General features: G+C 44.6%; 1 long non-coding RNA gene across 1 annotated transcript in view; it reads right to left on the reverse strand.

The window, feature by feature from the left end:
• The window catches only part of LOC137617346 (uncharacterized), a 36,217-nt gene extending 19,078 nt beyond the window's left edge, over nt 1-17,139 (reverse strand). Inside the window, exon 1 of the long non-coding RNA XR_011039627.1 lies at nt 16,876-17,139. This is a non-coding gene — a long non-coding RNA (uncharacterized lncRNA). The remainder of the gene's footprint in view (nt 1-16,875) is intronic.
• Nucleotides 17,140-17,277: the final 138 nt, after the last annotated feature.

A 17,277-nucleotide genomic window follows, 5' to 3' on the forward strand; every position in this document is an offset into this window, starting at 1 on the left:
AAGCACACTAGGAAAAGTGTCTTGAGAGTGAGATCCTTCAGGGAGGCTGAATGTAATGGCTCAAACCTGTCTGACATGAGGAACCTTAGGACCACGTCTAAGTTCCATCCAGGAGTTGCCAAACGACGTTCCTTAGAGGTTTCAAAAGACTTAAGGAGATCTTGTAGATCTTTATTGTTGGAAAGATCTAAGCCTCTATGCCGAAAGACCGAAGCCAACATGCTCCTGTAGCCCTTGATCGTGGTAGCTGAAAGGGAGCGAACTTTTCTCAGGTGTAAGAGAAAATCAGCGATTTGGGCTACAGAGGTACTGGACGAGGACACAGATGCTGACTTGCACCAGTCTCGGAAGACTTCCCACTTCGACTGGTATACTCTAATGGTAGAAGCTCTCCTCGCTCTTGCAATCGCACTGGCTGCCTCCTTCGAAAAGCCTCGAGCTCTAGAGAGTCTTTCGATAGTCTGAAGGCAGTCAGACGAAGAGCGGGGAGGCTTTGGTGTACATTCTTTACGTGGGGCTGACGTAACAGATCTACCCTTAGAGGAAGACTCCTTGGAAAGTCTACCAGCCATCGAAGTACCTCGGTGAACCATTCTCTCGCGGGCCAGAGGGGAGCAACCAACGTCAACCTTGTCCCTTCGTGAGAGGCGAACTTCTGCAGTACCTTGTTGACAATCTTGAATGGTGGGAATGCATATAGGTCCAGATGAGACCAATCTAGAAGAAATGCGTCTATGTGTATTGCTGCTGGGTCTGGGACTGGAGAGCAATAGATTGGAAGTCTCTTGGTCATCGAGGTTGCAAAGAGGTCTATGGTGGGTTGACCCCAAGTCGCCCAAAGACTCTTGCACACGTCCTTGTGGAGGGTCCATTCCGTAGGAATTACCTGACCCCTCCGACTGAGGCAGTCTGCTAAGACGTTCAAGTCGCCCTGGATAAACCTCGTTAACAGGGAGATGCCTCGATCTCTTGACCAAATGAGCAGGTCCCTTGCGATCTCGTACAGCGTCAGGGAGTGGGTGCCTCCTTGCTTGGAAATGTATGCCAAGGCTGTGGTATTGTCGGAGTTGATCTCTACCACTTTGTTTCGAAGGAGACTCTCGAATTTCATCAAGGCCAGGTGGACTGCCAAAAGCTCCTTGCCGTTGATGTGCATGCTCCTCTGACTTGAGGTCCATAGACCTGAGCATTCCCGACCGTCCAGGGTCGCACCCCAACCCAAATCCGACGCGTCTGAGAATAGTACGTGGTTTGGGTTCTGAACTGCTAGGGAAAGTCCCTCTCTCAGACTGATATTGTCGTTCCACCAATTCAGGCATGTCTTTACTGGTTCGGAGACCGGGATTGAGACCGTCTCTAATGTCTTGTCCTTTTTCCAGTGAAAGGCTAGATGAAACTGGAGAGGTCGAAGGTGTAGCCTTCCTAGCGAGACAAACTGCTCCAGGGATGATAGAGTTCCTACTAGACTCATCCAATTCCTGACTGAGCACCGTTCTCTCTTCAACATCAGTTGGACTTTGAGCAGGGCTTGCTCTATTCGGGTGGCAGACGGAAAAGCCCGAAAAACTGGACTGCGAATCTCCATCCCTAAATACAGTATAGTTTGGGATGGAATCAGCTGGGACTTTTCTAGGTTGACCAAAAGTCCCAATTCCTTGGTCAGATCCAATGTCCAATGAAGATCCTGCAGACAGCGATGACTGGACGAGGCTCTGAGAAGCCAGTCGTCCAAGTACAGGGAGGCTCGGATTCCCGATAAATGGAGGAATTTTGCTACATTCCTCGTAAGCCTCGTAAACACGAGAGGAGCAGGACTTAGGCCAAAGCACAGGGCCCGAAACTGGTATACCACATTGTTGAAAACAAACCTCAGAAACGGTTGGGAATCTGGGTGTATGGGGATGTGGAAGTACGCGTCTCTTAGGTCGAGAGAGACCATCCAGTCTCCCTTTCTGACCGCTGCTACGACTGATTTCGTGGTCTCCATGGTGAACTTTGTCTTCGTAACAAAGACGTTGAGTGCACTGACGTCTAGCACCGGTCTCCAACCTCCTGTCTTCTTCGGTACTAGGAAGAGACGGTTGTAAAACCCCGGTGATTGAAGGTCCGAGACTTTCACCACCGCTCCCTTCTCTAGCAATAGAGACACTTCTAGGTTCAGGGCTTGTCTCTTTGACTCCTCTCGGTACCTGGGAGAGAGGTCGATGGGGGAAGTCGCTAGAGGAGGTTTGCGTACAAATGGAATTTTGTACCCCTCTCTGAGCAACCTCACAGATTGTTGGTCTGCGCCCCTCTTCTCCCAGGCCTGCCAGAAGTTCTTCAATCTGGCTCCTACTGCTGTCTGAGGCTGCGGGCAGTCAGACTCTGCCACGTGAGGACTTGGTTCCTCTCTTCTTTCCTCTCTTTCCCTCGGCACGAGTACTTCCCCTGCTGGGAGCTCTGCCAAGAAAGGGCGGAATAAATCTGGACGCCGGAGTGTCTATCCTAGGTCTAGCAGAAAAGGATGTAGAAGGAGTCCCTTTGCGAGTAGAGGACGCCACCAAGTCATGGGTGTCCTTCTGCACGAGTGAAGAAGCTATGTCCTTAACCAATTGTTGCGGGAACAAAAACTTTGATAAGGGAGCAAAGAGCAGTTCAGATCTCTGACAGGGAGTAACTCCTGCCGAAAGAAAAGAGCAAAGGGACTCTCGCTTCTTTAAGACTCCCGACGTAAAAGAGGAGGAGAGCTCATTGGAACCATCGCGGATGGCTTTATCCATACAGGACATAATCAGTAAGGAGACATCTCTATCAGCCGATGAGATTTTCCTACTTAAAGCTCCCAAAGACCAGTCAAGGAAGTTGAAAACTTCAAAGGCTCTGTAAATTCCTTTCAGCAGATGGTCAAGGTCCGAGGAGGACCAACTAATCTTCGAGCATCTCATGGCTAGGCGGCGGGGAGAGTCTACAAGGCTTGAGAAGTCACCCTGGGCAGAGGCAGGGACTCCCAAGCCGAGAACTTCTCCCGTGGCATACCAGACGCTCGATCTAGACGAGAGTTTCGACGGAGGGAAGGCAAATGCCGTCTTCCCCAAACTCCTCTTGGTTTCCAACCAGTCGCCTAAAAGCCGTAAAGCTCTCTTGGAAGAGCGAGAGAGCACAAGTTTTGTAAAGGCTGGCATGTTAGCAGGTAAGCCTAGAGCAAACTCAGACGGTGGCGAGCGAGGAGCAACAGCGACGAAGTGATCGGGAAACAACTCCTTAAAAATTAACATGACTTTCTTAAAGTCCATTGATGGAGGAACTGTTCTAGGTTCGTCTACATCCGAAGGATGATCATCATGCTGAGGGTCAGCAACGTCCTCATCTGAAGGATCCTCATCTGACAACTGCTGAGTAACAAGCAAAGGGGTTGGCAATGCTTGACACGCAGAGTCCACACGCACTGGTGCATTAGTAGTAGTCCAGGACGCAACGTCATGTAACTGCTTAACAGTCTGTGAACTGTCAACAACAACAGGAGCGGGAGGACGCTCGACGTCAACTCGAGACTGTTTTGACTGCCTAGTCTGAGCAGTCAAAACAACCCTAGACTGCGGTGGTTGACGCTTAGCGTCAAAACAAGTCAACTCCGCTGGTTGGCGAACGTCCTGAACGTCAACAGGAGCATTAGGAAGTGGCCTAACGTCCAAATGCGGCTGAAAGTCAACACGTGACCGCATCGAGTGAGGCTCTACATAGCATGACTGACGTGACTTAGCTACGCCAACGTCAACAGGACGAGCAAAGGTTCATTTGGGCGGCTGAAGGCCAGGATCTCGATGAGATAAACGGCGAGGATCAACGTGAACCTTATCGGCAGAATAGTCTTCCATAAGGGAGGCGAGCTTAGTCTGCATGTCTTGCAGCATAACCCATTTAGGATCAACGGGAATGGGTGCGGTAAACGACGGGGTTAACGTCTGAGACGGCACAACCTTGCCTACACCAAGACTCTCTAAGCCTGTGTAACGTTGTTGCTTAGGCGGCGAGCAGTCATCCGATGACTGCAACGGGTCAGAACTGTCCCAATGACTGCATCCAGGACGCTGGACCTGTCCTGAAGGGACCAACTTTCGCTTAAGGGGCCTAGAAACCTTGCTCCACGGTTTCTTATGCGAAAAGCCTTCGGATGACGAGGAGAAAATGGGCTCTCTCGTCTTATGGTAGGGGCGATCTTGGTGAGACACGCCTGATACCATAGAGGGAACGTCTGTTCGCTGATCAAGGCCTCTCGAACCCATAAGTCGTACGACATTACTTCTCCCCTGGGCTTGGGAGCTTGCAAGAGGTCTCGGACTAGGTGAACGACAGGCACGAACAGACGAACCCTCAGTCGCAACACTGTTCACAACAATTTGCGCACTAATCACTTTCCCACTATTTTCCGCTGTGGCACTCTGACACTTAAGCTCTTTAACGTCAGCCATGAGTTGATTACGATCAGTTGCTAACGCTTCAACTCTTTCACCCAAGGCATGAATGGCACGTAACATGTCTTGCATTGATGGTTCCTGAGTGCCAGAAGGGGGGTTAGGTACAACCACTACAGGGGAAGGATTAGGATCAGGGGCATGTGGAGAGGAAAAATCTACTGACCTAGAGGAACTCCTCCTTACCCTATCTCTCTCTAGCTTACGAGAATACTTGTCGTATTCGAGCCAATCGAATTCCGAAAGGCCCACGCATTCCTCACACCGATCTCCTAATTGACAGGTTTTACCCCGACAATTAGAACACACAGTATGTGGGTCGAGAGAGGCCTTTGGAAGACGCCTATTACATTCCCTAGCATTACACTTACGAAATCTAGGGGCTTGTGAAGCGTCAGCCATTTTGAATTAGTCAAAGAAAGTCCAAAAAACAATCCAGGTCATCAACAATTAAATCTGTCCAATAAAGAGTTCAAGAGTTTAAGTTGAGGAAAAACACCTGCACTGCGAAAGCTCAAACCAAAATGAAGTACTTCACCAAATATGTTGAGAAAACTCCAGGTTATACAGCGAGTATTGATACGTCTTGTCGTCAAGGTCGACAGAGAAGAAATTGAAGGCTTGTTTACATGCATGTGTGGTATCTGGCCGACAGTTGGCGCTGGTGGGCACACCCGCAACCTTCATAGCGATCGCTCGCGAGTTTTTGTGTGTGTTTTCTGTCGAGCCGCTGAGCAGCAGCTATTATATATTCACCGGCTAAGTTAAATATTTAAAAATAACACAGTTCTTAGTGTCCTTAAATAGGAGGATTCTAAGTCCCTCGACGGCAGCACTCAGAGGAATCCTCAGGCTGCGATAATTCCACGCGTGTTATTACAGGAAAAAGTGGAGACGCAAGTAGCAGACAAACCTTGTATCTTACCCCTCGTATCTTTCTTATCGAAAGGGGAAGAATGGTAGAAGTCGGAGGGTCTGGAGGTAATGGCGATGACCGCTGACGAGAGTCGGAAGGCTCTGTCATAAGAGTAAACTCTTAATGACGATGATCGCGTGCACAGCGCTAATTGCGCGTGTGCACGGACACTTTGAGCTAATTGTTACGCGAGCCCAACTACTCCGCATAACAAAATCGAAGGTTCCAAGTCGTGTGAACTCGAAAGTCCAACGCGACAGAGGCCTGAAGGACTCCTAAGGTCATGAGAACCCGTAGAATAAACATGACGAAAGTTTAAAGGCTCCTGATCATGCCCGGCGGAAGGGTGATCGTCACGAGACCACGAGGGGTCACCGTGAGGGGAACCAGTAGGATAAAAAAGACGTCTCCTACCAGCACTAGGGGGAGAACGTCAGGGATGAAAATAACTCCTCCGCAGGGTAGATTTGTTCTCCTGAAGGAGAATGTCGCTTAATACAAGGCTCTCGCTCCGCCCCTGGAGGAGAACCATAAAGCGTAAGATTGAGGAGCTTAGATCAGTAAACTCTAACAAGTTTCTTCTCGTGATTGGTAGGAAGATTCTCCCTAAGGAGATCGCCTAAAACAAGCCTTCTCCCTGCCCTATGGGGAAAAGCGTAGGCATATAAAACTTTTCTCTCTCAACAAGGGAAAAGTCTTCCCGAAGGAAGGATTGCCAAAGGCAAGATTTCTCCCCTCTCTATGGGGAAAAGCGTAGATTTAATAATTTCTCTCTCGTGAACGAGGGAGAAGTCCTCCCGAAGGAGGACATCGCCTAAGGCAAACTTTCTCCCAGATCTATGGGAAAAAAGCATAGTCGTAATAATCTCTCTCTCGCGTTCAAGAGAGAAGTTCTCCCGAAGGAGGACGTCGCTCAAGACAAGTTTCCTCCTAGTTCTAAGGAAAAAACGTAGGCGTAAAAATCTCCCTCTCATGAACGAGAAAGGAGTCCTCCCGAAGGGGGACTTGGCCTAAAACAAGCTTTCTCCTAATTCATGGGGAAGAAAGCATAGGCTTAATAATCTCTCTCGCAAACGAGAGAAGTTCTCCCGAAGGAGAACATTGCCTAAGACAAGCTTTCCCCCAGTTCTATGGGAAAAAGGCTAAGGCGTAATAATCTCTCTCTCGTGAATGAGAGAGAAGTTCTCCCAAAGGAGAACATTGCCTAAGACAAGCTTTCCCCCAGTTCTATGGGAAAAAAGCAAAGGCGTAACAATCTCTCTCTCGCGAATGAGAGAGATGATCTTCTGAAGGAGGGCATCGCCTAAGGCAAGTTTTCTCCAAGTTTTATGGGAAAAACGTAGGCGTAAAAATCTCCTCTTGTGAACGAGAGAGAAGTCCTCCCGATGAAGGACATCGCCCTGAGCCAAGCATACTCCCAGGGAGAAGTTCCCCCCGAAGGAGGCATAAGCCGTAGACTTGCTTTTCCCCAGCTCTATGGGAGAAAGCACAGTCTTCGGGGACGAGATAGCAGAGGTAAAACTTATTGGGCTGTTCGCAACTCCTTACGAAGGAGGGAAGGTTGCTGACTGTACGAAGTGGGGAAGCTTTCCCTCGGAAGGGGGATGGATATTTCACGCAGACCAATTCCGAGGAAGGTTATCACTCCCTCGTAAGGGAAGGATCTCTAATCCCTGGAGGCGAACCTCCTGTCAGCAATCTAAGTTTCCCAATAAGTTGATCAAGTTGCAGGTTGACAACGAGTATTACCTCGTAACATGGGCAGCTCATGAGATGCCAAATGAAGCGCAGGATAACGAACAGAGCGGCCGAAGCCCTCAGCATCGCGTTCTACGTCGCTGCTCTCTGGGTGTTTTCTTTTAGCCTCTCTCACACGTTTCCCTTTTCCTTTCTGCTCTCAACCGAAGAGAAGAAGGGGAGAACCCTTGCATCTTCTTTCGAGGTTTATGAGAGACTCAAAATCCTTAACTCATTAGGGAGCAAAAGAATTAGGGAGGTTGTCCTGTCTGAAACACGGGAGCGAGGGATTGACCCCGCGAGTGTATGATCGGAGATTTGCGTGTGTAGCGCTAATTGTGTGCGAACACCTGCATGACTGGGGTCTGAAGACTCTGCCATAAGAGTAAAACTCCTGATTGTTATTGGCGTAGTATTGGATGGGCGTACGCGAACACTCCGCGTGACAAGAGTCCGAAGACTCTCTGACCTAAGAGTAACACTCTTGATGACTTGTGTCACGAGAACCCGAAGGTTCAGCGTGATCGTGCGTGCCCCTAGAGGTTGTGTTGCGAGAACCCGAAGGTTCAGCGTGAACGTGCGTGCCCCTAGAGTTTGTGTTGTGAGAACCCGAAGGGCTAGAGCAACGGGAAAACAGAAGTCTCCCTTGTCACGAGACACCGAAGTGTCAGCGAAACTAAATGCACGAAAACTCGAGGTTTCAGCAACTACCTGTGAGAAAACGAAGGAATAGCGCACCGGGAAACCGAGGTTTCCTTGTCACGAGACCCCAAAGGGTCAGAGATCGAGAATTCAAAGGCGAGAGCGATCTCTCTGAAGATAGAGAGAAAAACAAAGAGAGGCGCTCTATCTGACTTTTTCTAGAGCAAACGGAGACCCTCAAACTAATATGCAAAGAAGAGGGTTCGAGGTTAGGACGTGCTTTGCCCTTGGCCGCGCTCCTGGTTTCTTAGATGGTCCCTCGCACGACGATGACAGCGAGGCAGAACGATGATGAGAGGGATCGTTCTTCTCAGGTTTGTGGCAAAAGTGTATATAATCTCGAGGCAGAAGTCTCGGGGAGAGACAGAAGGGGAGAAAGAGCGAGAATGATAACGTCTCTTCGTATTTCGCCTGTCTCTTCGGTGAGAATATCTAGGTAAAGGGGTAAACGGGCATGCGGGAGAGTTATCTTGCACATCTGTGCCAGTCGTAGGGCGCGCGCGCAGGAGAAAATTCCCTAGCGTGCGCGCATAGTGCAATCATATAGGGCGCGCGGGCGTGCGCGCATATCCTTGCGGATGCGGGAGAAGGCTGGTGTGCTGGTAAGTGCTGGCACGTTGATAAGCGCTGGCGTGTTGCAAAGCGCTAGCGCGTTGTTAAGCGCGTTGTCAGAAGACCTTCTAACAGTAGAAAGTTGAACCTGTCGCGTAAGATGGTGTTGGGCGCGTATGCGCACGTGCAGGAGAATGTTGGCGTGTGGGAGCGCATAGGAGAGCACTGGCGCGCATGAGTGTGCCATTGCGCAGAAGATTGGTGGCGCACAGGAGTTTGTGCGCAGGTGAGCGCATGGCGCGTGATGGAGTTATGCTCTTGTTGGAGCGTAAGCGCATGTTGGCGCATACGCTCTTGATGCCCTATGTTAGGGTAAGAAGGAAGCGCTCTTAAGTTTGTGACGAGAGCGCTTAGTCTAGCGGCGAGACATCTCGTGAAGAGGCAGAAGGCGAGGAAGAGCAAGAACGATTATGTCTCCTCCTATGCCGCCTGTGACTCCGGAGAGAACGACTGGGCAAAGGAGTGCGATCTCTCCTTTTCCTCTTCTCTCTCTCCCTCCTAGCCTCCGAAGAGGGGAGAACAATGAAGTGGAGGAGGAGGAGGAGAAGGTACTGTGAAGACCACTTCTATATACTTGTCAGGGGAACCCATCCTCCGCAGGGTAGCAGAACACCCATGACCTCCGTAACGGGGCATAGGGAAAGAGGATCCACATCCAGCGGTGACATATAGGCGTCATGAACACTTCCTCAAAATAGAGGACATTATCTACAAAGAAAAAGATAAAGGATTTATCAAAAGTCAAAAAAAGAAAGGCTAGTCTGCCAGCAAATAAAGCAGGTGCAGTGGTGTTACCACTGCGCTGGCTAGAATTCGATTGAAGGTAAACAGCAGCTACCGACCGGCAGTCCCCCACCACTGACAGGTGGGTAATTACCTGTCCGGTCGTTAACGACCTTGTTAAGGTTTTTCTGCCGTATTTTCCAGCTCGCGCTAGAATATCTCCTATAGTAAAGAATGAGTCTTTGTATTTAGTGTAGGAACAACTAACCATTATACCTCTCCTTCCAATAATAAAAAGCCATTCTAAAATCTTTAAAACTAGAGGGGTACTAGAATTAAAAACTTCTAAAGCTTGAAGGACACTCCTTGCATCACTAAAAATTGTAAAATTACCCTCCTTCTCCAAAGTTATTTTCTCAATAGCGGTTAATATGCCATATAGTTCAGCAGTATATATGGAATCTGTTAGAGGAAGTGTACCTCTACAATTAAAACCATTACTATGTATTCCAAATCCAACGCCAGCATCAAATTTGGAGTCATCAGTATATATAAAAGTCGATCCTCTACGTTCTTCAACATGTTCCATAAAAAAAAAAAAGATACCTGGCTTTTAAGTCAGTCATATTCTTCTTAACTCCAATAAAGTATTTACAAAAAGATATCTCAGGTAATATTAATGGAGGCGTTGATAATACCTTGAATGGAAGCACCTTACTTCTAATTATATCCAGACTGTTTAATCATTGTTTCACTCAAAAGCCATAAGGTTGAGGAGATTTTGGGTGCAACTCAAAGTAAGTTGAGTGCCTTACAAGGCTTGCAGTCTGAAAGGCTAAAGAATTTGGGAGTCTGCAATCTAAACCAACACCGAATAATAGAAGACATTCGGTAAAGGCCCATCAACATGGAGACTTGGGATAGGCGAGGTTCTAAACGCTCCTGTGTACAATCTAATATCGGCATGATGTATTGAATCTAATATCTTTAATCGGCTTGGGGTGGCTGAGGAGTATATTTCCAATCCATAACTAATTTTGGAAAAAATCAAGGCCTTGCATAATTTTAAAATAGTATTGCGTTCTGCCCCCATAATGTATGGGACAATACTTTTAAAAGATGTAGAGCCTCAAGACATTTACCTTTTAACGCTTTTAGGTGAGAAACCCATGTAAGTGTACAATCAAATATCAAACCTAAAAAATTAGCTTCCCCTACACATGGGATCCGTTGACCTTTAATGTATATATCCGGGTCTGGATGTGCTCCCCGGATACGACAGAAATGTACAATAGTAGTTTTACTTGTCAAGAACTTAAATCCATTCATATCGGCCCACTGGATAATTTTGTCAATTGAGAGTTGTAGTTTTCTCTCAGCAAATGATATGGAGAGATCATCCACAAATAATGTTGAGAGAACATCGCGGGGAATGGCTGAGGATATCCCATTAATTGCTAGTGCAAACAGGGTTACACTCAGCAAACTACCCTGAGGAACTCCTTCCTAACATTTACTCTCAGATTGAGTTTCCCCCACTCTCACTTGAAAAACTCTATGTGAAAGAAATGACTGAATAGTGGCAGCTTTGCTCTCAATCCCAATTCATGAATTGTTTTAAGTATACCATATCTCCATGTGATATCATATGCCTTTTCAAGGTAAAAAAAAAACTGTCACATGGTGCTGTTTGAATCCTTCTGTGCCCGAGGCTTTGAAGTGAAGGAAGTTTTAAGGCTATTGAGAGGCAATCGAAAGAGCTACTGGAGGGGAATGTTCATGAGGGAACCTGTCACAAGATCAGTCCTCTCCCGTTGGCAAACTACTGCTTATCCGCACGCCAGGATAAGGAACGAGACCCGCATCAGGTACAGAAGCTCGTGGCCAAACAACACGCAAGTGTGCCCAAACACCAAGGCTGGGATCTCCTTGGTCGCGAGCTAAAGCATAGTGAACGGTGGTGTGAACATTCACAAGAGCATTTGTGGTAAGTTCAGAGCTGCATTTCATACGCCCCTCGGATGGAAGTGCTCGGCTGGAGACAAGCAACGCAATGTTAGTTTGGTTGGAATGCTCGCTGCCATAGCTCGTGATCGATAGACCAAACCAGTGATATTCCTGAAGAAGCAGACACCTGAGGAGCCACAAAGGGCTTCGCACTCATGAGACTCATTGTATCTGATGGGCACAGTGAGAAGTGGCTTTGACTCCAGGGAGTTGATGGCCACAATTACCAGGGTGCTCTAATTAGCTAGAGCTAAGAGGCAAGGACTCGCAAACTCGTTTACGAGGAGCTTGAGGAGATGAAAACTCTACTGAAGACGCCCTCTCGACCTGACGAGAGAAACGGCCCCCTCTTAGATTGGATGATATTCATGAGCGAACTCAGCATGCACATTTACCGCGGAGGGTGAGCGGGTTAAGCTGGAACACTGGAGAGAACCTGCCTGCAATTTTTTCAATGAACTACTGTACAGTATTTGGAAATAATTCACATTTTTCTTAACTATACAAACCTGAGTTCTTTACTATGGATATACAGTAAATTTCAGCGTAGCTGGAATCTAGCCATAAACTTTTACGCAAGGTGATAACGACCCTCCGATAGTTACTGTAGTGGGGGTAGCAGGGAGTATACCAATCACCCAGGTTGTACACTCATCCATTGAAATTCCTCACTTTTGATTGCAGGTAGGACTTACAGGGGTTCAGGTGATGGCAGGACAAGTATGAATAAAGAACTCTTGTTTGTATAGTTAAGTAAAATATCCGGTGAAATTAATGGCTCCTATAAAAAATCCTTTTCTGGCTGATTATGAGCTAAAGCCAAAGAATCATAATCACTGTGTGGATTCTCCACTTCATTGAGCACAGTCTGAGATAACACAAAAACAAACTCGTGCTGGAACATATGGTTGCCATCCTTTGTTACCAGAGCCACTGGAAGCTCTAATAGTGAAGGATCGGACAGAGAACAATCAGGACCCAGAAGAGAAGGATTCTGCTTTTTCCCTATGTGGAGGAAGAAGCAGAATGGAAACGGTCACTTTTAACTTTCTTCCTGTAATGACTGCCGTACTTTTCTCATAAGGAGGACAATCACTCCCAACAAAATTCTCATGGGGAGTTGATCGATCATCCCTTACCATGACACCCTAGAAATAAAGGATGTGTATCAACCTCCACCCAACTCATAAAGGTACTGAAAGGGTGGCCTTCAAGGCCAGGGCATGACCATATACACACTTGAGAAGCACTCATAATCCCCATCACTGAAAAAGAGAAAGCACAAAAGCACAACGTGGATAGCGGTCAAGTAGCAGACATCCGAAGCTCCGACCAAGAGTAAAGTGGGAACGGAGCCACAAAGTCTGACACCGCTACCCAGTATGGATGGGTCCAGAGGTCAACCATAAAATGTTGCCAGGCTAACAGGATTTCTTTAGTTTTGGTCGTAGAAAATCAGCAACACTGTATACCCATATAAATGACGAGGGTTTGTATTCGCGTAGGAACAATTTCATATTCTTTAATGTTAATTTCTTATGTATTATCCAGATGTCATGCTTGATATTCTTGTTAACTGTGGACAGTATAGACAATGCAATTAAAATTGAGCAGAACAAATAGCATATTACTAACCAGCCTCCAAGTGTATATTAAGCATTCATAAACAGCTATCAAAAAGGGGCAATACCAGCTATGCTGTACTGTTTAGAGACTGTACTTTCAACTAAAAACCAGAGATGGAAGTTGCAGAAATTGAAATATTGGGGTTTTCATAGGGGGTTAACAAGGAAGGATATCAGAAATTAATAACTTAAGGGAATTGCACATTTAGGCCTAAATAAGTTTGAAAAGAAAGCAAGGGAAGGAATACTTCGGTGGTTTGGGCACGGAAAGAAGGGAGGAAGAGTATGTCGGGAGGAGGATGTTAAGCGTGGAGCCACCAAGTAGAAGAACGAGAGGAAGGGCCAAGAGGAGATGTATGGATTCATTAAAAGAAGATATGAGGGCAGTAGGTGTGACGAAGGAGGATTCAGTGAATAAATGGCGATATATGATCAACTGATAAAGAATAGCTATTAACAAAATATAAAATGAATTAATTTATGAGTAACAGAACTGCAGGTGGTTACATATGGGAAAAAAAAAAAAAAAAATCCAAATGGAAATGGGTTGTTGATCGATACCAAAATTACAGTTTGGCTTGCCTACTTAAAAAGATTGTTAGTGACTATCGTACATAACAAGTGTACGCGACCCGTCAAATTGTCTAAACATTTAGATAGATACGTATGCACAAACAACCCCTCTCGCCAGGATATGATGGTTAATACAGTGAACCCTCGTTTATCGCGGTAGATAGGTTCCAGACCCGACCACGATAGGTGAAAATCCGCGAAGTAGTGACACCATATTTACCTATTTATTTATCATGTATATTCAGACTTTTAAAACCTTCCCTTGTACGTAGTACTGTTAACAAACTACCCTTTAATGTACAGAACACTTAATGCATGTACTACAGTACCCTAAACTAAAACAGGCACAAATATTAAAGGCGATTTTATATCATGCGTTTCCTAAACACGCCAAAAAGCACGATAAAAAATGGCAACCAATGTTTTGTTTACGTTTCTCTGATCATAATGAGGAAACAAACGCATTTACACATCTGTGTATAGGTTAGTTTTTGCATCGATTATATTGATTATTCAGTACAGTATGTTGATTTTGTTATTACCAATGTTTTACTTAATTTTTCTTAGGACTTCCAAATGAAATGTTTTTCTTTATGACGCCGCCTGAAACGACGGCGTCATAAAGTACGCTCAGTAAACAAACGAAGGCATTTAACGCGCATGATGAAAGTGATAAATAATGATATTACAGTAAAAGCTTTTAGAAAATATGTTATTACAAATATTATTTACCGTATCTATATAAAATCATACATACGTAGCAAAGCAGGAAAACAATTTACGAGAGAGAGAGAGAGAGAGAGAGAGAGAGAGAGAGAGAGAGTTGTTTTTACGTATGTAAATGTAAATTTTAAACAAAAACAATAGCCCCATTTCATATAAAATAGGTTATTACAAATATTTTACTTTATCATATTACAGTAGTCTGTATAATACTGTAAAGTTCAGTACAGTATGTTGTTGTTATAGTCGTGGCGATGAAATTCTCACGAAACAAAAACACGGCATTCAATTACAACAGCTGATTCTCTCTCTCTCTCTCTCTCTCTCTCTCTCTCTCTCTCTCTCTCTCTCTCTCTCTCTCTCTCTCTCTCTCTCTCTCTCTCTTCGTGTTATACAATACTTACATATAGATGAAGAAACTAAAATTAGTTTTCTTAGTGTCAATTAAATACGAAACGAAAAAATTATGCAGAGTTTATATCCATTTCAATCGTTGCTAAAAATACGGCATCCGATTTCATCAGCAAACCACTATTTTTTGGGAAACATCATTTTATTCTAGAAAATTGCTACTCGAGTTAATTACACATTAAGAAAGCGGGTACTTTTGTTTTTAAATTTCAGGTGTGTTTTAAGTATTGTTGACTTCTTTTTGTTTTACTTTTGGCTGTGATTAGATCAGCTGACGTCTAGCTGCCGCTCTTGAGTGTACGAATACACTAACAAAGTTTCGTTTATACCATTTCTTAACTTATTCAAACCGTCTACAGTATACAGTTGATATTACATAAGCACCAATGTGTTATAACCTACCAAATTTTTTTGTTTATTACATTTAAATCAACACACACACACACACACTCTCTCTCTCTCTCTCTCTCTCTCTCTCTCTCTCTCTACCTCTCTCTCTCTCTCTCTCTCTCTCTACCTCTCTCTCTCTCTCTCTCTACCTCTCTCTCTCTCTCTACCTCTCTCTCTCTCTCTACCTCTACCTCTACCTCTCTCTCTACCTCTACCTCTCTCTCTACCTCTACCTCTCTCTCTCTCTACCTCTCTCTCTCTCTACCTCTCTCTCTCTGTCGGCTACTTTTCACTACCTCCCATTCCTTACCTCTCTCTATCTCTCTAACAAATGATATCTTTGTTGCTCCTCAAAGTTTCATTTATATTGAAAATCAATCATGATTCAATTTTCCTTACTTTCTCCAATCTCGTACCATCGGTCACATCGCGGTATTTTCGAAATTTCCGGAAAATCCTCGATATATGTATATACATGCGTTATGAAAAAAATCCGCGAAGTGGTGAATCCGCGATGGTCGAACCGCGAAGTAGCGAGGGTTCACTGTATATGATACTTTATTTGTTAGCGAAACTGAAATTCGCTATAAGAAATGGACGAGTGCTGGCTAGTGTTAGTATATTTAATGGAGCCTGGGGCGTAATAACTTACGTATCGGTCGAGTATTTTTCTCTTTGTTTAATGGGGCCTAGGGCGTAATAACTTACGTATCGGTCGATTACAATGTGAAGTTTACCTCTCACTTTAAGTCCATTGTTTACACCTAGGAGACTGATGTTGAGTTACTGCGGTAACTGTGCAGGCATTTCTTGCATTTGCATTAGCCAGCTTTTCTGTTTTTTGTATGACATAATCATTACCTATCATTTTCTAATCAATTAGGAGCTTCCAAATATTTATGCACAAGTTCTCGGATGTTGTTCAACAACAGCCATTTTTTTCCATCCTTCCCTTCAGTTTGATTTAAACCACCATCACATAAAGAAGTCTCCAAGAGGGAACTTAAGGAAATTACAATCTATTTCAAAATTTAGTGTAATTTCATCTATGTCGGCATTTGATTAGTATGGAAACGCTCTCCGTTCAGTATATAGCTATTGTTACCCATGCGAAAGTAAAAAGTAACCTCCGAAATAAGGGGCCACAGGGATTGCGAGAGCAGCTCAATATTGCCGCTTGCCGGTAAAGCACATACAGAGTTTGCAGTTTTCCTTTTTCCACGAGCGCACAGCGGAGCAAAACTCATTAGGAGGACGTGAAGTGAATCCTAGATAATCATGATACTTCAATTTTCAGCCACTTACATGAACCATATATTTTTCCAACTGGTTATCTAATGTTTATTTTGCATTTGACCATTATTAAGGCTGCAAATGAATCGTTTTTAGGCGTTTCCCCACCCACAAAACCCCGGTCTCCCACTGGTGTCCCCCATAATTGTCTTTATATAAGGGGGGTTCAAAAACTCATGAACGGGCGGTTTGCCCAAAAAATAATGGTCAGAAATTCATAAAACACACAAGATGGCGAGTAGGAAAAATGTATGGTTCATATATTTAGCTAGAAATTAAAGTATCATATATTTACCGCAGATAACTAACTCTTTATTATGTGGGGGAGACTGGTTGAATTTTGTTTGGACTCCCAAACAAATATTTTGATTCATTGATACTGTGTTGGAATAGGCACTGGAGAATATTTAAAATAAATAAACAATAAAGTTTCTCTTCTGCCATAAACCTCTCAAATTATCATTAGAAAATACATTAATTTAATCTTACGACGACCTGGCCGAGTTAGAACTCAGCCACCTACGTTAGGTTAGGATAGGCGAGTTAGCCTAGGATGTATGGCAAACATGATCTTTGGGGACAAGATCTTTTACTGTACATCCTTTCTATTACTATAAATTATCAGAGAAACAAACCAGATATTAATAGATCTGCAAGGGAAACACAATATGAGTAAAATATCCTAAAATGTTGGAAAATTCAACAAACTAACCTTCAAATTCAAAGCTGAATCACTGGCTGGTGGAAGTTAACTAGTTGCCAACTAGACACTGGTGATTCTGGTGAATAACTGCTCGTATTGCACTTTCAGATTTTTCCACGATAATATTTCCCTGAAATCTATGAAATTCCTCCATAATTAAGACCATAATAATTATATCAGGCCACGTGAACTTCCTTGCACATTTGGATAGCATTCAACTTCAAGAAGATTATTATCACGGAATACCATCAAGCACTGTGTTGCCAGATGGATTAGTCTAAAAATCGCCAAAATAACCCATAAGCCCCCAAAACAACCCAATAATCCCCAAAACTCATAAAAAATCCCCCCAAAACAACTAAAATATATCCATTTCCACTATTATATTTTCTTCTGATCCTGTAGTCTTTA

The sequence above is a fragment of the Palaemon carinicauda genome, chromosome 23, assembly GCF_036898095.1.
Source record: "Palaemon carinicauda isolate YSFRI2023 chromosome 23, ASM3689809v2, whole genome shotgun sequence".
Classification (NCBI taxonomy): domain Eukaryota; kingdom Metazoa; phylum Arthropoda; class Malacostraca; order Decapoda; family Palaemonidae; genus Palaemon; species Palaemon carinicauda.